Source organism: Heterodontus francisci, chromosome 1 (genome assembly GCF_036365525.1).
Source record: "Heterodontus francisci isolate sHetFra1 chromosome 1, sHetFra1.hap1, whole genome shotgun sequence".
NCBI lineage: Eukaryota > Metazoa > Chordata > Chondrichthyes > Heterodontiformes > Heterodontidae > Heterodontus > Heterodontus francisci.
The window spans coordinates 54611926-54633051 of record NC_090371.1 but is presented as its reverse complement, the minus strand read 5'-3'; the positions used below and the strand labels follow the sequence as shown (position 1 = coordinate 54633051).

General features: G+C 44.9%; 1 protein-coding gene across 9 annotated transcripts in view; it reads right to left on the bottom strand.

Moving 5' to 3' along the window:
* The window catches only part of rab27b (RAB27B, member RAS oncogene family), a 214341-nt gene that overhangs the window by 126393 nt on the left and 66822 nt on the right, over nucleotides 1-21126 (bottom strand). For 5 of the 9 annotated variants that reach the window (XM_068030708.1, XM_068030690.1, XM_068030742.1 and 2 more), the window contains exon 1: nucleotides 544-656. The exons of the other annotated variants lie outside the window; for them this stretch is intronic. The gene's annotated coding sequence lies outside the window, so the exon portion shown is untranslated. Of the gene's footprint in view, nucleotides 1-543; nucleotides 657-21126 lie in introns of those variants that run through there. 9 annotated transcript variants of the gene reach the window in all.

The following is a 21126-nucleotide window of genomic DNA, read 5'->3' as shown; positions in this document are numbered from 1 at the left end:
GATTGAAACCAGTCTGCATTTCTCTTCGCACTTTTGCCGTAGGTGGTCAAAGCTGACTCATAGATGGCGTCTCTGATGTGGGCCCACTTGGTCTCAGCATCCCCTGTGGGAGTGTTTTGAAGGGCTGTTACAAGTGAATTTAGAAATTTTTGTAACAGCTGTGGGTGAGAAATTCTGCTCGTGTTGATGCGCGGGTGGCCCTTCTGCTTGGAATGATGCAACTTCTTTGGTCTGAGTCTAACCTTGCTGCACACCAGGGAGTGGTCGGTGTCGCAGTCCGCACTGTGGAAGCTGCGTGTGATTTGAACACTGTTTAAGGCGATGCGCAGGGGCAGTGCGAATGCCATTTTTCACCTAAACCAGCTGCCATACTGCCACAACTATTGCCGTTTTACAGTCTAATAGTTTTACAATTGTCTGCAGCTGAAAAACTCTGGCAGAAATGTATGACCGCAGACAGCACAGAACCTGCTTTATCAATTGCTATCTACAAATGTCACTCATGGAAAGAAAAATACCATTTCATATCTTAATGTTACTTACAGTCACAGATGTGCAATCGATTGTCACCAATCAACTGTTGTTTGCTGAGGCCAAACAAAAGTGATGTTGAGTATTCCACTGGAACGAGTGTAATACTAATCATTCTAGAAAAACAAAATGCCACACCTTCTTCTCTCACGCACATCCTTTTAGATTTTCATCTAGTTGCAATGAAGTCACTTCTTTAGATCAACAGTCATGCAGGAAACTTAGTTTGTAGCAAGAGATTTTATCACAAAATTTGTTTTAGTTCTATTTCTCTGCCTTACATAGTACATTTTATCAAAGATGCATCATTTGTTTGGCAGTGCTAAAGCAAATAAAATACAACAGAATGCATGGACGCTCACTATTATAGAACTAAGAATAAACTGTTTTTTCTCATTCCACCACTTCTGATCACTCACTCTCTCTCTCTCTTTCTCTCTCTCTCTCTCTCTCTCTCTCTCTCAGTCCCTCACACCCCCAATTCCTTGGGTAAGTTCCAGTTGTCAATATTTAAGCTTGAACCTCAAAAAGATGCCCTAATAAGAATGCTAATGCCGAGAGATTTGAATATTTTACCATACTTGGAAGTGCTGATAGCTATCATCAAATAACTAAAAGTTTTCCTTTGAAGGTGGAAACAACTTAACAAGAACTGTTGTCAATCTTAAGTCTTCCACCAATCTATGAATGAGAACCAAAAAGTACTCTTCAAGGCAGTAATTTATTTTATTCATTTGCCGGATGTTAGCCTCACTGGCGAAGTCAGCATTTATTGTTGATCCTTGGTTGCCCTTGAGAAGGTGGTGGTGAGCTGCCTTCTTGAACTGCTGCAGTCCATGTGGTGTAGGTACACCCACAGTGCTGTCAGGAAGGGAGTTCCAGGATTTTGACCCAGCGACAGTGAAGGAACGGCGATATCATTCCAAGTCAGGATGGTGTGCGACTTGGAGGAGAACTTAGCAGTAGTGATGCCCTTGGAGCCATACTCCTCCATGGTCCTTGACAGTGACAGGAGGCTGCTTGGCAGGCCAGCCAATCATGCCCATCAGCTCTCTCCTGTTTGCAGTCCCAGCGAGGTCTTCATCTGAGTCCCCTCCAGCAGATCTCATCTGTGATCTCACCCTCCAGTGAGCTGGCAAATGAGCCATTCTTTATCCCTGGCCTGGGTGCAGCCCACTCATACCAAGATGGCTCAACACACGTGCTGATTCCAACTCCATACTAGCCTCCCTGGTGCATGCAGTGCCAGGAGCTGAGCTGTTGCCTGATTGAGTGATGGGGTTTCTTCATCAGTGCTGTGCTGCTCTCTCTCTCTTTCTCCTTGTGTTGCTGTGGGTGGGTGTCTGAAAGCAGGGACTCAAAAAGGGAACAAAAACAAGAAATGCTGGAATCACTCAGCAGGTCTGGCAGCATCTGTGGAAAGAGAAGCAGAGTTAACGTTTCGGGTCAGTGACCCTTCTTCGGAACCGAAACGTTAACTCTGCTTCTCTTTCCACAGATGCTGCCAGACCTGCTGAGTGATTCCAGCATTTCTTGTTTTTGTTTCAGATTTCCAGCATCCGCAGTATTTTGCTTTTCCTCAAAAAGGGAAGGTTGATATGAGGGAAGAGGATTGGGGTAGAAAGCAAGAGGACCCGTGGTCACACCAGCAGCAGCTTGCTCATCATGCCAGATGGTAGGATGAGGGTGTGCTGGGAGTTGAGAAGAGGCATAAGGAAGAGACATAACATCACCCTTAATGGTCTCAGAGATGCATGGTTGCCACGGGCTCCATCACAGTTGACCTCACAACGCGAAGAGTCAGCTCCCCATAAGGCACAAGAAATGCAGCCGTTCTTGTCCCCTGTTGGTTCTGCTCTGCTCTCATCGACCTTATCCTGCAAGGGAGTACAGAATGTCAGTGATTGTATCACACTGTGTTTGGGTGATGTGCCTGCCATAGCTGAATAGCTAGAGGAATAAGGAAGCAGTGAGAAGAGGATGTGAGGCGGTCAGCATTCGTAAGTGTGTGAGGGTGAGGTGGAGTATCTGGAAATTAGACATGAATCTTGAGTGGCAGGGAGTGCTGCTGTGTGAGTGATGGGGGTGTGGTGCAATGAGGAGTGTGAGAGGTTGGTGGAGCGGTGGAGATGTCATGCGAAGATGCATTCATTGACCTTGATCACCCCCGTAAGATCAGTAGACTTCTTGTGGCACTGCTACCAGGTCCAGGGATCACACTCTGGTAGTTGACCTCCTTGGTCACCCGTTCCCAATTCCTTCTCAGGGTGGTCTTTCCGGGCCTCCTGGTCCCCCGCAAACCACGGCACCTCTCCTCCTTCCCACCTCCAGTGCTAATATCTCCAGCACTGAATGCATCATCTTGGAGCCCTCTTTTCCATTATTTAGATTCCAGCAATATTATTCAGTGCAGCTTCCCTTTAAGAGGGACAGCCTGTCTTTAAAACGAGCAGACTGGCTGCACCACGCAGCTTCTGCACAATGCTGCTCGGCCCCTGCCATGGGGCAGTCGGCAGCACGAGGAGAATAATTTACATGCTGCCCACCTTGTTTGAAACTAGTGCAGGCAGGTCGTGAATCATGATCCCCAAACCCAAAATCTGGGGAATACCAATATCTAGCCCGTAATGTTACTGTCAGAAAAATAACATATGGCTCATTATAACTCCCTACAAAGAAAATGAGTCAAAACTTTCTTGGTGAAGGAGTTGTTCAGGTCTTACTTAAAATTCTAAAGGCCAGCATTTATTCCCCATCCTTAGTTGCCTTTTTCTTGAATCGTTGCAGTATGTGTGAGCATTTTGATACAACTGAGAGGCTTGCTAGGTCACATCAAAGGGTAGTTACGAGTTATGCACACTGGTGATGGACCAGATTGGGCAGGTTTCCTTCCCTAAGGGACATTAATGAACTTGTTGGGTATTCAATGCTAATCTGACAGCTTCATGTTCATTTTAACGATACCAGTTTTTTATTTCCAGATTTAGTAAACTGAATTTAAATTCTCTAACTGCAATGATGGAATATGAGCTCACATTTTCTGAATTATCCAATAGCATAGCCAGTACACCACCATGCTCCAGTAAAGGAATTACATATATAATGGTGCTCACCTCATGATATAGAAATGCAAAATTAGTCTTTATTTAAACTTGTATAATCTCTTGTTCAATCTCATAATGAAGAGCTGGAACCTGTCATAGCCGCTAAGCGCATTGCACTTTTGAACTACAAGAAAGCCCCCAGCGATTTAACATCCGCAGCACTTAAAGCAGCCAGAAGTACTGCACAAAGAACAGCTAGGCGTTGCGCAAACGACTACTGGCAACACCTATGCAGTCATATTCAGCTGGCCTCAGACACCGGAAACATCAGAGGAATGTATGATGGCATGAAGAGAGCTCTTGGGCCAACCATCAAGAAGATCACCCCCCTCAAATCTAAATCGGGGGACATAATCACTGACCAACGCAAACAGATGGACCGCTGGGTTGAGCACTACCTAGAACTGTACTCCAGGGAGAATGCTGTCACTGAGACTGCCCTCAATGCAGCCCAGCCTCTACCAGTCATGGATGAGCTGGACATACAGCCAACCAAATCGGAACTCAGTGATGCCATTGATTCCCTAGCCAGCGGAAAAGCCCCTGGGAAGGACAGCATTACCCCTGAAATAATCAAGAGTGCCAAGCCTGCTATACTCTCAGCACTACATGAACTGCTATGCCTGTGCTGGGACGAGGGAGCAGTACCCCAGGACATGCGCGATGCCAACATCATCACCCTCTATAAAAACAAAGGTGACCGCGGTGACTGCAACAACTACCGTGGAATCTCCCTGCTCAGCATAGTGGGGAAAGTCTTTGCTCGAGTCGCTCTGAACAGGCTCCAGAAGCTGGCCGAGCGCGTCTACCCTGAGGCACAGTGTGGCTTTCGTGCAGAGAGATCGACTATTGACATGCTGTTCTCCCTTCGTCAGATACAGGAGAAATGCCGTGAACAACAGATGCCCCTCTACATTGCTTTCATTGATCTCACCAAAGCCTTTGACCTCGTCAGCAGACGTGGTCTCTTCAGACTACTAGAAAAGATCGGATGTCCACCAAAGCTACTAAGTATCATCACCTCATTCCATGACAATATGAAAGGCACAATTCAACATGGTGGCTCCTCATCAGAGCCCTTTCCTATCCTGAGTGGTGTGAAACAGGGCTGTGTTCTCGCACCCACACTTTTTGGGATTTTCTTCTCCCTGCTGCTTTCACATGCGTTCAAATCCTCTGAAGAAGGAATTTTCCTCCACACAAGATCAGGGGGCAGGTTGTTCAACCTTGCCCGTCTAAGAGCGAAGTCCAAAGTACGGAAAGTCCTCATCAGAGAACTCCTCTTTGCTGACGATGCTGCTTTAACATCTCACACTGAAGAATGCCTGCAGAGTCTCATCGACAGGTTTGCGTCTGCCTGCAATGAATTTGGCCTAACCATCAGCCTCAAGAAAACGAACATCATGGGGCAGGATGTCAGAAATGCTCCATCCATCAATATTGGCGACCACGCTCTGGAAGTGGTTCAAGAGTTCACCTACCTAGGCTCAACTATCACCAGTAACCTGTCTCTAGATGCAGAAATCAACAAGCGCATGGGTAAGGCTTCCACTGCTATGTTCAGACTGGCCAAGAGAGTGTGGGAAAATGGCGCACTGACACGGAACACAAAAGTCCGAGTGTATCAGGCCTGTGTCCTCAGTACCTTGCTCTACGGCAGCGAGGCCTGGACAACGTATGCCAGCCAAGAGCGACGTCTCAATTCATTCCATCTTCGCTGCCTTCGGAGAATACTTGGCATCAGGTGGCAGGACTATATCTCCAACACAGAAGTCCTTGAAGCGGCCAACATCCCCAGCTTATACACACTACTGAGTCAGCGGCGCTTGAGATGGCTTGGCCATGTGAGCCGCATGGAAGATGGCAGGATCCCCAAAGACACATTGTACAGCGAGCTCGCCACTGGTATCAGACCCACCGGCCGTCCATGTCTCCGTTATAAAGACGTCTGCAAACGCGACATGAAATCGTGTGACATTGATCACAAGTCGTGGGAGTCAGTTGCCAGCATTCGCCAGAGCTGGCGGGCAGCCATAAAGACAGGGCTAAATTGTGGCGAGTCGAAGAGACTTAGTAGTTGGCAGGAAAAAAGACAGAGGCGCAAGGGGAGAGCCAACTGTGCAACAGCCCCAACAAACAAATTTCTCTGCAGCACCTGTGGAAGAGCCTGTCACTCCAGAATTGGCCTTTATAGCCACTCCAGGCGCTGCTTCACAAACCACTGACCACCTCCAGGCGCGTATCCATTGTCTCTCGAGATAAGGAGGCCCAAAAGAATAATATGCAGAAAAGCACCCTCCAAATCAGAAAAGAAAAGGGAGCTGCACATGTTGATTATGTCCTGATCTTTAAGTAAAGCCCAAATTACATATTGAATGAGAGGTCCAACAACATCAAGTGGCACCATCAGGAAATATTCTAATCAGAGCAAAAGACACTTGGGCTTATATTCATGCCTTTGCCTGGTACGAATGGCCTCACCCTTACCTTAATGGCACCCTTACCACTCCCATAACACTGGCAATGCAGATTTTCCATTTTGGAATGGGCCTATTAGAGTGTGTCCAAAGCGTTCACCTGTTTCAGGCAATAAGCCCTTTTTAACATGGTAATAGAGGCTCTGTGATGTAGACTGATCGGCCAGTAGTTGGCCAGATTGGATTTGTCTTGCTTTTTGTGGACAGGACATAATATCTGCGCAATTTTCCACATTGTTGGGCAGATAGATGCCAGTGTTGTAGCTGTACTGGCTAGGGGTTCGGTTAGTTACGGAGCCCAAGTCTTCAGTACTATTGCTGGAATGTTGTCAGGGCCCCTAGCCTTTGCAGTATCCAGTGCCTTCAGCCGTTTCTTGAGATCACGTGGAGTAAATCTAATTGGCTGAAGACTGGCATCTGTGATGTTGGGGACCTTAGCAGGAGGCCGAGATCAATCATCCACTCGGCATTTCTGACTGAAGATGGTCGCAAATGCTTCAGCCTTTTCTTTTGCACTGGTTTGCTGGGCTCTTCCATCATTGAGGATGGGGATATTGCGAAGCCTCCTCCTCCAGTTAGTTGTTTAATTGTCCACCACCATTCAAGACTGGTTGTGGCAGGACTGCAGAGCTTTGATCTGATCCGTTGGTTGTGGGTTTGCTTAGACCTGTCTATTGCAAGCTGATTCCACTGTTTGTCATGCCAATAGTCCTGTGCTGTAGCTTCACCATGCTGACACCTCATTTTTAGTTATGCCTGGTACTGTTCCTGGCACGCCCTCCTGCACTCTCCATTGAACCAGGGTTGATCCCTTGCTTGATGGTAATGGTAGAATGAAGGACATGCACTCATGGCAAGTCATGAGGTTACAGATTGTGATTGAATACAATTCTGCTGCTGCTGATGGCCCATAGCGCCTCATGGATGCCCAGTATTGAGCTGCTCGATCTATTCTGAATCTATCCCATTTAGCACAGTGGTAAATGCCACACAACATGATAGATGGTATCTTAGCACTAGCTTTACTCACCTATGAATAGCCAACTATAAATTTTACTCCTGTATTTCCACAAGTTGCACCAACAAACTCTTAATGATGTAAAAACAGTATTGATAAGGAAACAAAATATTTTCTCTCCCCGAGACTTACTGGAAAATACTGTTACAATATCATAATGCAATAGCCAGCATTAAGGAACCTTTAGACATTATGGGCCCATCAAATATTCTGATTTAAATATAATTAAAGCAATTTAATAACAATCTGGCAAAATTATTAAATCGTACCAAACATTATTTGGATTCTGTTAATAACTCGCTTGGAGTTCCTTGACGGATTTAGTTTGTTGGGATTATTGCTGCTCTGAATTATTTAACATATGCAGATTGTCTCTGCCAGTTTGCAGTCTTCTGGGAAATAACAAACAGAAAGTGGTGGCTATAGAACAGTAAAGCTGCTATTGTCATTTCAACTGTTCTCTAAGGAAAACAGTTTGCCTGAATAGATAAATAATGAAGGCCTTACCAGCACCATGGTCAAATTCACTTCAGTAATTTTACATTTGACCACAGTGAGTTCCAAATTTTGGCTACATTGACATAACTTAGAATCCTGAGAAGTGTGAGGTGATGCATTTTGGGAGGACTAACAAGGCAAGGGAATATACAATGGATGGTAGGACCCTAGGAAGTACAGAAGGTCAGAGGGATCTTGCGTTACTTGTCCATAGATCACTGAAGGCAGCAGCACAAGTAGATAAGGTGGTTAGGAAGGCATATGGGATACTTGCCATTTTTAGCCGAGGCATAGAATATAAGAGCAGGGAGGTTATGATGGAGCTGTATAAAATGCTAGTTAGGCCACAGCTGGAGTACTGTGTACTGTTCTGGGCACCACATTATAGGAAGGATGTGATTGCACTGGAGAGGGTGCAGAGGGGATTCGCCAGGATGTTGCCTGGGCTGGAGCATTTCAGCTATGAAGAGAGACTCAAAAGGCTAGGGTTGTTTTCCTTAGAGCAGAGAAGGCTGAGGGGGGACATGATTGAGGTATACAAAATTATGAGGGGCATTGATAGGTTGGATAGGAAGAGACTTTTTCCCTTAGCGGAGGGGTCAATAACCAGTGGGCATAGATTTAAGGTAAGGGGAAGGAGGTTTAGAGGGGATTTGAGGACAAATGTTTCACCCAGAGAGTGGTTGGAATGTGGAATGCACTGCCTGAAGCGGTGGTAGAGGCAGGAACCCTCAAAACATTTAAGAAGTATTTAGATGAGCACTTGAAATGTCATAGCATACAAGGCTACGGACCAAGTGCCGGAAAATGGGATTAGAATAGGTGCTTGATGGCCGGCACAGACACGATGGGCTGAGGGGCCTGTTTCTGTGCTGCATAACTCTATGACTCTATGACTTGACCTTTACTATGCATACTTTTTTGGAGCGATGCTTTTTAATCATGTCTGTTCATGTGGGGTGCCAATTTGCTGCTGAGATACAAAACAGCTGCTTGCCATTATATCTCCGTGGTCTTCCTGTGACCTGCCATCTGGAAAGGATGCCAAACAAAATTCTCACTGTGCTTCCAATTCCCTTGGCATCTTATCAGAGTCTCCTCAACTGATCTTTCTGACAGGACATGTGTATAGTATCACTGCAGAGCGTTTCTTTACCATTCCTTGCTATTCTCCATCATTAACACATTTGTCCCTTTTTAACCACATTGACAAATCCATTTTCTCCTTTGAATAAATTTTCTCTTCCCAATTTTGAGAGTTGGTGGCAAAGCAACTTGGAGTTTCCTGGATTTGGACTGTTGGTGCGCTTGACATTGCTTACACATGGTGCAATGCAATGCAACAATTGTCAGGATCAGCTGCTCAAGGTGAAGGTATGGAGTTCCTGAAATAGAAGGAACTGGTGATCTTGCAATTCAATTTCTGCAGGTAGGAAATGATTTTTAAAGCAGGTTTTTTTTTTTGATTTGCTGTTCTGCCTAGAGACATCTGTATTTTCTGATTGCTTCTTACAGGGTTGGTCCACAGTCAAATTTTTAGATTCCACTACCCACAATCAAGGCTTTCAAAAGCAGCAATGGCATTCCCACTTATTCTTCTGCTTTTTCTAGGTGCTACCTGAGGGTTAGGCACATAGGAGGTGGTGGGCTTCTCATGTTCCACAAAAAGCTCAATAGAGGCTGAGGTGACCCTCCTCTCATGTCAGCCTCCTCCTTGCCATTTTAGTGTCAGCTCCCACATTGTATTGGTGCAGTGCTGTGAGGGGGACAGCTGGTGGCCTGGCATGTGCTGTTGTCCCGCAAGACTGCAATATCAAATAACCAGCAACTCCTTGGTAGATTGATTCTCATCCTCCCCTTCACTATCATCGTGCTGCCTGTTGTTCTGGTGGATCTACAGGACAGGAGGGTAGAAGCTAAGAATGGATAGGCATCATTCCTTGGAGATTAAGGAGACAGAGAAGGAGGTGGAAGATTGGCTTAATGGTTCTTCAGTGGGATGCCAGTGCAACAGTGTAGGTGTTCAATCAGTACTTTTCACAGGTAAAATACCACCAACCTCCCCTTATCCGACAGCAAGAGCTGAATGCCTTCTCATGAGACAAGTGGTCTTCTCCTCGAAGTGAATGAGAGGCTTAAAGGTGAGGATGTCCCTCTTGTGGCCTGGCATTTAGCAGGCATTGTGCACCAAAGTGTCCGACATGAAGAATGGGTGAATGAGAGTAAGGCTAGCAGTCCAGGAATGTGTGCCAAGTAGCATGAGAGAAGTGAAGTACAAGTGAAGACATTGTAGTGTTGAAAAGAGGGCATGCCATTGAGGGGGCAAGGACAGAATCTATTTGGTTAGAGTTGAGAAACAAAAAGGGTATGATCACGTTACTAGGGGTATTCTATATTCCTCCAAATAGTGAGAGATAGAGGAGCAAATCTGCAGGGAAATCAGATGTGCAAGAACTATAAAGTGGTGGTATTGAGGGACTTTAATTACCCAAATATTGATTGGGATTATTTTAGAGTAAAGGGAAAGAAGAGGGAGGGATTTCTGGATTGTGTTCAGGAGAACTTCCTTGATCAGTATGTTCTCAGCCCAACTAGAAAGGAAGCATTGTTGGATCTGGTGCTGGGAAATGAGGGCGGCCAAGTGGTCCAAGAGTCTGTGGGGGGAACACTTGGGTAAGAGCGATTATCATATTTAAGGTTTAGACTCGTGGTATAAGTTAGAATGGCTAGATTGGGACTGGGCTACTTTCATTGCGATGAGAAGGGATCTAGCCAGGATAACAAAACTGGAACCAACGACTGACAGGAAAAGCTGAAACAGAACAATGAGTTATCTTTAAGGAAGAGATGCTTCAGGTACAGGAATTCCAACTTAAAAATGGTCTCTTAAAGAGCAGCGCAGACAAATTAAATAAAAGTAAGTAGCCTAACAATATTTATCTTTAACCAGATGCTTTCAATGGCACAATAGGACTGCTCAGGGATGAATGGGGGGGAATCTAGTTGTGAAGGACCAAAATATTAAATAAATATTTTGCATTAGTTTATACAAATGATGATAGTAGGGCAAATGTGCGAATACTACATGAGGATGTGTAACAATCTTCATGATAACTGTAGAAAAGAATTTGTTTTTAAAAAAAAAAGTAGAAGCCAAGATGGATAAGTCACTAGGTCCTGATGATATCTACAGAAGGATGCTGAAGGACATCAGACAGGAAAGACTCAGGCCAAAACATGAGAATCCTCCTGCGATATTTAAATTGTGCCAGGATATTGGACAGTAGCCAAAGATACTATCACTACACTGATACTACATTACACCCAATTTATCCTTTTCTACTTCATTGAATAATTATAGATCAGTAGCCTCACATCAGTTGCAAGCAAACTGTTTGAATTCATAATTCACAATGAAGTTAACAAACATTTAAAAATGCATGAGATAATCAAGGGCAACCAGGATTTGTTAAAGGGAAAGTCATGGTTGACACATGCAATAGAATTGGGTGAAAAATCGAACAATTGGATAGATAAAGAGAATGCAGCAGAATTGGTCGATCCATACTTTCAGAAGATGTCTGAGGTGTTTCACAGAAGTCATTACAAAAATTCTGAGTTGTAATGAGAAGATATAGTAGCGTGGATGGAAAGACCTTTGGCAGACAGGAAACAAAGGGTTAGAGTTAACGGGTGTTGCTTGGACTTGAGAAAGGTTGGAAGTGGCATACCCCATGGTACCAGGTACACTTTGTTCTTGGTATTTATCGGATTTTGGACTTAATAGATATGATATTGAAATTTGCCAACAATACAAAAGTAGGGGCTTGGCAAACAGTGAAGAAGACTGCAAAAGATCAGGGTATATAGGTTAGTGGGAGTCATATACGGCACAGAAGGAGGCCATTCAGCCCATCGAGTCCATGCCAGCTCTGCACAGACCAGTCCAGTCAGTCCCACTCCCCTGCTTGATCCCTGTAGCCCTGCAAGTTTATTTCCTTCAAATGGAATGGGCAAGCAGATAGCAAAATTATCTTAATTATGGAAAAGTATGAGGTGATATGTTTTGGGAGAAAAAGTAAAGAATAGAGTAAAAATGCAAAATACTGCAGGTGCTGGAAATCTGAAATAAAAATAGAAAATGCTGGAAATGCTCAGCAAGTCAGGCAGCATCTGTGGACAGAGAAACAGAATTAATGTTTCAGGTCAATGAAACTGGGAAAAGTTAGAGATGTAATAGATTTTAAGCAAGGGCAAGGGGGCAGGGTGGGAAAAAGAACAAAAGGGAAGGTCTATGATAGCGTGGAAGGCAGGCGAAATTAAATGACAAAAGAGTTGATGATACAAGACCAAAGGGAGTGGTAAAGGGGCAAGTAAAGAAACAAAAGATGTATCTGGAGGAGATATGAATGGAATAATCATGAACAGCTACCATCCGAGAACAAAAAAAGAGAAAAAACAAGAGAGAAAATCAAAGCCAGCAAAGGAAAAGGAAGCAAAATAGAGTAATCGAGCTATGCAGCACAGAAACAGGCCCTTCGGCCAATCGTGTCTGTGCCGGCCATCAAGCACCTATCTATTCTAATCCCATTTTCCAGCACTTGGCCCGTAGCCTTGTATGCTCTGGCATTTCAAGTGCTCATCTAAATATGTCTTAAATGTTGTGAGGGCTCCTACCTCTACCACCCCTTTAGGCTGTGTGTTCCAGATTCCAACCACCCTCTGGGTGAAAAGATTTCACCCTCTGGGTGAAAATCCCCTCTAAACCACCTATCCCTTACCTTAAATCTATGCCCCTGGTTATTGATCTCTCCACTAAAGGAAAAAATTTCTGCCTATCTAACCGATCAATGCCCCTCATAATTTTGTATACCTCAATCAGGCCCCCCCCCCCAGCCTTCTCTGCTCAAAGGAAAACAACCCTAGCCTATCCAGTCTCTGTTCATAGCTGAAATGATCCAGCCCAGGCGACATCCTGGTGAATCTCCTCTGCACCCTCTCCAGTGCAATCACATCCTTCCTATAGTGTGGTGCCCAGAACTGTACACAGTACTCCAGCAGTGGCCTAACTGACGTTTTATACAGCTCCATTATAACCTTCCTGCTCTTATATTCTATGCCTCGGCTAATAAAGGCAAGTATCCCATATGCCTTCCTAACCACCTTACCTACCTTTGCTGCTGTCTTCAGTGATCTATGGACAAGTACACCAAGGTCCCTCTGACCCTCTGTACTTCCTACAGTCCTACCATCTATTGTATATTCCATTGCCTTATTAGTCCTCCCAAAATGCATCACCTCACACTTCTCAGGATTAAATTATATTTGCCACTGCTCCACCCATCTTACCAGCCCATCTATATCATCCTGTAATCTAAGGCTTTCCTCCTCACTATTTACGACACCACCAACCTTCGTGTCATCTGCGAACTTACTGATCATACCTCCTATATTCACGTCTAAATCATTAATGTACACTACAAACAGCAAGGGTCCCAGCACCGATCCCTGCGGTACTCCACTGGTGGTAGAGTTTATAATCTGAAATTGCTGAACTCAATGTTGAGTCTGGATGGCTATAAACTGCTTAATTGAAAGACAAAATGTTGTTCCTTGAGCTTGCATTGATCTTCGTTGGAACATTGCAGGTGGCCGAGGACAGAGAAGTTAGAGTAGGAGCAAGATGGAGAATGACAGGCTCAGTGTCATGCTTGCAGACAGAGCGGAGGCATTCCGCAAAGCAGTCACCCAATCTGTGTTTGGTCTCCACAATCTAGAGCAGACCACATCATGAGCAATGAATACAGTATGCTAAATTGAAAGAAGTACAAGTAAACCTCTGTCTCAACTGCAAGGAATGTTTTGGGTCTTGGATGGTGAGAAGGGAAGGTAAAAGGGCAGGTGTTGCATCTCCTGCACTTGTATGGCAAGGTGTTGTATGAAGGGGAGAGGGTGTTGGGGTGATTGAGGAGTGGACCAGGGTATTGCAGAGGCAATGGTCCCTCCAAAAAGCTGAAAGTGGAAGGAAGGGGAAGTTGTATTTGGTGGTGGCATCACGCTGGAGGCGAGGGAAATGGTGGAGGAGAATCCACTGATTACGGAGGCTGGTGCGGGTGAAGGTGAGCCAAGGGGAACCCTATCATGGTTCTGGGAGGAAGGGGAAGGGGTAAAAGCAGAAGTGCGGGAAATGGAATGGACACAGTCGAGGGTCCTGCCAACCATGGTGGGTTGGGAATCCTCAGTTGAGGAAAAAGGAAGACGTATTGTAAGTGCAATTTGGAAGGTTGCAGCATCAAAAAAGATGCAACAGAGTTGGAGGAACTGGAAAAATGGAACAGAGTCCTTACAGGAAGTGAGGTGTGAGGAAGGGCAGTCAAGGTAAGCTGTGGGAGTCAGTGAATACTGATTGATAGCCTATCATAGAAATGGAGACAGAGAAGTTGAGGAAGGGAAGGGAAGAGTCGGAGACGAAACATGTGAAGGTGAGAGAAGGGTGGAAATTGGAAACAAAGTTGATGAAACTTTCCAGTTCAGGGTGAGAACATGAAATGGCGCCAATACAATCATCAATGTACTGGAAGAAGAGGTGATGGAGGGGGCCTGAGTAAGACTGAAATATTTCACACAATCCACAGAAAGGCAGGCATAGCTAGGACTCATGCAGGGATCCTTAGCAACACTTTTTATTTGAAGGGCGTGAGTGGAATTGAAGGAAAAGTTGTTCAATGTGAGAACATGTTCAGCCAGGTGGAGGAGGCTAGTGATGAATGGGGACTGTTTGGGGCTCCATTCAAGGAAAAAGCGAAGAGCCCTCAGACCGTCCTGGTAGGGAGTGAAAGGGTAGAGACACAGGACATCCATGGTGAAAGTAGAGAATATACTTAATGGAAAAATACTGAGGGGGGGGGCTGTTCTGAGAGACACAGCGGTTCAATGCTCTGAAAGTGTGGCATTTTATTAGTTCATGGGATATGGAAATCACTGGCAAGGCCAGAATTTATCGCCCATCCCTATCAGCCATTGAGAAGTTGGTGGTGACCCGTCTTCTTGAACCACTGCAGTCTGTGTGTTGTAGGTACATGCACAGTACAGTTCCAGGATTTTGGCCCAGCGACAATGAAGGAGCGGCGATATAGATTCAAGTCAGGATGGTGTGTGGGACTTGGAGGGGAACTTGCAGGTGATGGTGTTCCCATGCATCTGCTGCCCTTTTTCTTATGGTTGGTAAAGGTTGTGGGTTTGAAAGGTGCTGTCAAAGGAGACTTGGTGAGTTGCTGCAATGCATCTTGTAGATAGTGGTGGATGGAGTGAATGTTTAAGGTGGTAGATGGGGTGCCAAACAAGCAGGTTGCATAGTCATGGATGGTGGAAAGCTTTTGAGGGTTCAAGGGTTGAGTTATCTGCTACAGAATACCCAGCCTCTGGCCTGTATCTTGTATCCTTAAGGGGAGACGGTGCTGTAGTGGTAATGTCACCGAACTAGTAATCCAGAGGCCCAGACTAATCCCCTGGGGACATCAGTTCAAATCCCACCATAGCAGCTGCTGGAATTTAAATTCAATTAATTCATAGAATTCTGGAATTGAAAGATAGTCTCAGTAATGGTGCCATGAAACTATCATCAATTGTTGTAAAAACACATCTAGTTCACTAATGTCCCTTTAGAGAAGGAAATCTGACCCCTGGGATGTTGCTGGTGGGGCATTCAGTAGTATGCTGTTGAACGTCAAGGGGCGATGGTTAGATTCTCTCTTATTGAAGATAGTCATTGTCTGGCACTTGTGTGGCATGAATTTTACTTGCCACTTAACAGCTCGTCTGAATGTTATCCAGGTGTTTCTGCATGGACTGCTTTAGTATCTGAGGAGTTGTTAATGGAACTGAACACTGTGCAATCATCAGCGAACATCCCCACTTCTGACCTTATGTTGAAGGGAAGGTCATCAATGAAGCAGCTGAAGATGAAGCCCAGGACACTACCCTGACGACTGCAGGTAGTAAGACTCATTTTGGGTTTATAGATAGGGGCATAGAGTATATGGCGCAGAGGTAATGATAAAGTTGTAAAAAGCAATATATATGCCATTGTGAATGTACTGCGTAGTTCTGAGCACCCTGTTTCTAGAGATGACATTCAGGCCACAGAGAGCATGTAGCACAGATTCACCAGGAAGCTACCAGGATGTGGAAAATTATAATATTAAGGACAAACTTGAGATACTTGGACTATTTCCACTGGAGTGGATAAGTGTGAGGGCAGTAAAGGCTTTTAAAGTTATGAAGGGTTTTGGTAGAATGATTAGGGAAAGACTATTTACTCTAATTGGAAAGTCAGTAATAAGGAGTCACCAATTTAAAATTATCACTAAGAAAGAGAGGAGTGGGTTAGTAAAAATGTTCAGTATGTCAGGAAGCATCTAGAGAGAGAAGCAGAGTTATCATTTCAGGTCTGTTACCATTCATCAGCACATGCTGTTTTTATTTCAGATTTCCAGAATCTGCATCATTTTGCTTTCATTTTAGGAAAAATGTTGTTACGCAGAGGGTTTTTGGAGCATGAAATGCTCCCTCAAGGAGTGGTTAAGGCAGAAAGCATTGCCGTTTTTCAGGGAACATGAGGTAATTATTTGAAATGAAGTAGGCTACAGGGCTATGTGAAGACAGCGAGGCAGTGGGATTAATATTGGACTGTTCTATCAAGAGCAAGCATAGACACAAGTGTTGAATGGCCTTCTTCAGTGCTATAAATTTCTATGGCCTAGGATGTAGAAACAGTGGAAACAGTTATAAATCCTGCATGGTTTCAATGGGTTAAGGAAGGGAGAGAGGAGGAATGTGGGCCATTCACAGATTAAGTGCAGTTTACCAAATCCTCCTGCAACTCTTCACTTTAATGTTTTGGATGGAAACAGGATAAAATATGACCAAACATACCGATAAACAACAATGTTTCTTGAATGATTCTATAAAGCTGCCACTCTCATTTATATTAGTGCTATCTATTATTCAGTTGTTTAAAAGTTGCAAACAGCAACTAATTTGGTGCACAGCATTGCCTCTGGCAGAGGTGCCACTTGGTTCATATTTACAGTTTGCCGCTAACTTCAGATGTGCTGTTGGCAACAAACTGTAATGATAAGCATTCTGTTGAGTATTTGATGTTCATGGCGCTCACTGAAATAAGGCAAGAGGTACCCAGAGAATCTAATTAAGGTGCTTAAAAATATTAAAGGAGTTTATAGGGCCGATAGAGACAAAATATTTCCTCGAGTGTCCACAGCAAGGGGGCAGAACCTTAAAATTAAAGGTAGGCCATTCAGTGGTGATGTCAGGAAGCATTTCTTTACACAAACGGTATTGTAGATCTGGAAATCTTACCCCAAAAAAAGCTGTTGAGGTTAGGCCAATTGAAAATTTCAAAACTGAAATTGATAGAATTTTGTTAAGCAACGGTCTTAACAGTTACAGGCAGATGGAATTAAGATACAGATCAGTCATGATTTAACTGAATGGCTCGAGGGGCTGAATGGGTTTACTCTTTTTCCAATGGTACTATGTTCCTGTGAGGTTTTACTTTTGAAACAAAACTGCATTATGTTGGGATGCAATCATTGCATGGAAAGATACCAACAGAAATAGCTTCATGATGACTTTTTTCAGTTCCAAGGAAAGTGTAATACAGGGAGATCCCTGCAGATGTCCTTTTCAGTGCAGCAGCTTTTTCGGGAGCAGCGTGTGAGCGAGTGAGCAGCTGGGAAAGTCCGTTTGAAAGTAAATTTAATTTCCTTTTGTTTTTCGGCGGAGGCCAGGGGGCTGCTGGGTAAGTAAAACACTATATATTTGGGCGGTTTAAAATAACTTTCCTTTCAGTGCAGCAGCTTTTTCGGGAGCAGCGTGTGAACGAGTGAGCAGCTGGGAAAGTCCGTTTGAAAGTAAATTTAATTTCCTTTTGTTTTTCGGCGGAGGCCAGGGGGCTGCTGGGTAAGTAAAACACTATATATTTGGGCGGTTTCTGAACCCGAGACACCACACTTGTAGTGTCTCCCACCCGCCCTCCTCCTCTAACCAAAAAAAAGGACTCGGTGGGGTGTTTATAAGGTAAGGCTTTTTCGATTTCTCTGGTTTTATTGTGATTGGTAAAAACTTTTCGTTCCTTTTTCATTTAACTAAGTTTAAACTTAAGATTAAAAATGGCAGGAGATCTCAGACCCGTATCATGCTCCTCTTGCTCAATGTGGGAGCTCAGGGACATGGCTGATGACCCTGACTCCTTCACGTGCAGGAAGTGTGTCCAGCTGCAGCTCTTGTTAGACCGCATGACGGCTCTCGAGCTGCGGATGGACTCACTTTGGAGCATGCGCGATGCTGAGGAGGTCGTGGATAGCACGTTTAGTGAATTGGTTACACCGCAGATTAGGATTGCTGAGGGAGAAAGGGAATGGGTGACCAAAAGGCAGAGAAAGAGCAGGAAGGCAGCGCAGGAGTCCCCTGCGGTCATCTCCCTCCAAAACAAGTATACCGTTTTGGATACTGTTGAGGGAGATGGCTCACCAGGGGAAGGCAGCAGTAGCCAGGTCCATGGCACCGTGGCTGGCTCTGCTGTTCCGAAGGGCGGGAAAAAGAGTGGAAGGGCTATAGTCGTAGGGGATTCGATTGTAAGGGGAGTAGATAGGCGGTTCTGTGGTCGAAAACGAGGCTCCCGAATGGTATGTTGCCTCCCAGGTGCACGGGTCAGGGACGTCTCAGATCGGCTGCAGAACATTCTAAAGGGGGAGGGTGAACAGCCAGTAGTCATTGTGCACATAGGCACTAATGATATAGGTAAAAAACGGGATGAGGTCCTACATGCAGAGTTTAGGGAGTTAGGAGCCAAGTTAAAAAGTAGGACCTCAAAGGTAGTAATCTCAGGATTACTACCAGTGCCACGTGATAGTCAGAGTAAAAATGAAAGAATAGTCAGGATGAATGCGTGGCTTGAGAGATGGTGCAGGAAGGAGGGGTTCAGATTTTTGGGACATTGGGACCGGTTCTGGGGGAGGTGGGACTATTACAAATTGGACGGTCTACACCTGGGCCGGACTGGAACCAATGTCCTTGGAGGTGCTTTTGCTAACGCTGTTGGGGAGGGTTTAAACTAATGTGGCAGGGGGATGGGAACCAATTGAGGTCAGTTGACAGTAAGGAGGTAGTAACAAAAGCCTGTAAGGAACTAGATAATGAAGTCAGTGTGACTAAGGGGAAGAGCAGGCAGGGAGCAGATGATGAATATAAAGGGACTGGTGGTCTGAGGTGCATTTGTTTTAATGCAAGAAGTGTAGTAGGTAAGGCAGATGAACTTAGGGCTTGGATTAGTACCTGGGAGTATGATGTTATTGCTATTACTGAGACTTGGTTGAGGGAAGGGCATGATTGGCAACTAAATATCCCAGGATATCGATGCTTCAGGCGGGATAGAGAGGGAGGTAAAAGGGGTGGAGGAGTTGCATTACTGGTCAAAGAGGATATCACAGCTGTGCTGAAGGAGGGCACTATGGAGGACTCGAGCAGTGAGGCAATATGGACAGAACTCAGAAATAGGAAGGGTGCGGTAACAATGTTGGGGCTGTACTACAGGCCTCCCAACAGCGAGCGTGAGATAGAGGTACAAATATGTAAACAGATTATGGAAAGATGTAGGAGCAACAGGGTGGTGGTGATAGGAGATTTTAATTTTCCCAACATTGACTGGGATTCGCTTAGTGTTAGAGGTCCAGATGGAGCAGAATTTGTAAGGAGCATCCAGGAGGGTTTTCTAGAGCAGTATGTAAATAGTCCAACTCGGGAAGGGGCCATACTGGACCTGGTGTTGGGGAATGAGCCCGGCCAGGTTGTTGAAGTTTCAGTAGGGGACTACTTTGGGAATAGTGATCACAATTCCGTAAGCTTTAAAATACTCATGGACAAAGACGAGAGTGGTCCAAAAGGGAGAGTGCTAAATTGGGGGAAGGCCAACTACACCAAAATTCGGCAGGAGCTGGGAAATGTAGATTGGGAGCAGCTGTTTGAAGGTAAATCCACATGTGATATGTGGGAGGCTTTTAAAGAGAGGTTGATTAGCGTGCAGGAGAGACATGTTCCTGTGAAAATGAGGGATAGAAATGGCAAGATTAGGGAACCATGGATGACAGGTGAAATTGTGAGACTAGCTAAGAGGAAAAAGGAAGCATACATAAGGTCTAGGCGGCTGATGAAAGACGAAGCTTTGAAAGAATATCGGGAATGTAGGACCAATCTGAAACGAGGAATTAAGAGGGCTAAAAGGGGTCATGAAATATCTTTAGCAAACAGGGTTAAGGAAAATCCCAAAGCCTTTTATTCATATATAAGGAGAAAGAGGGTAACTAGAGAAAGGATTGGCCCACTAAAGGACAAAGGAGGAATGTTATGCTTGGACTCAGAGAAAATGGGTGAGATTCTAAACGAGTACTTTGCATCGGTATTCACCGAGGAGAGGGACATGACGGATGTTGAGGTTAGGAACAGATGTTTGATTACTCTAGGTCAAGTCGGCGTAAGGAGGGAGGAAGTGTTGGGTATTCTAAAGGACATTAAGGTGGACAAGTCCCCAGGTCCGGATGGGATCTATCCCAGGTTACTGAGGGAAGCGAGAGAGGAAATAGCTGGGGCCTTAACAGATATCTTTGCAGCATCCTTAAACACGGGTGAGGTCCCGGAGGACTGGAGAATTGCTAATGTTGTCCCCTTGTTTAAGAAGGGTAGCAGGGATAATCCAGGTAATTATAGACCGGTGAGCCTGACGTCAGTGGTAGGGAAGCTGCTGGAGAAGATACTGAGGGATAGGATCTATTCCCATTTGGAAGAAAATGGGCTCATCAGTGATAGGCAACATGGTTTTGTGCAGGGAAGGTCATGTCTTACCAACTTAATAGAATTCTTTGAGGAAGTGACAAAGTTGATTGATGACGGAAGGGCTGTCGATGTCATATACATGGACTTCAGTAAGACGTTTGATAAGGTTCCCCATGGCAGGCTGATGGAGAAAGTGAAGGCGCTTGGGGTCCAAGGTGTACTAGCTAGATGGATAAAGAACTGGCTGGGCAACAGGAGACAGAGAGTAGCAGTAGAAGGGAGTTTCTCAAAATGGAGACGTGTGACCAGTGGTGTTCCACAGGGATCCGTGCTGGGACCACTGTTGTTTGTGATATACATTAATGATTTGGAGGAAAGTATAGGTGGACTGATTAGCAAATTTGCAGACGACACTAAGATTGGTGGAGTAGCAGATAGTGAAGGGGACTGTCAGAGAATACAGCAGAATATAGATAGATTGGAGAGTTGGGCAGAGAAATGGCAGATGGAGTTCAATCAGGGCAAATGCGAGGTGATGCATTTTGGAAGATCCAATTCAAGAGTGAACTATACAGTAAATGGAAAAGTCCTGGGGAAAATTGATGTCCAGAGAGATTTGGGTGTTCAGGTCCACTGTTCCCTGAAGGTG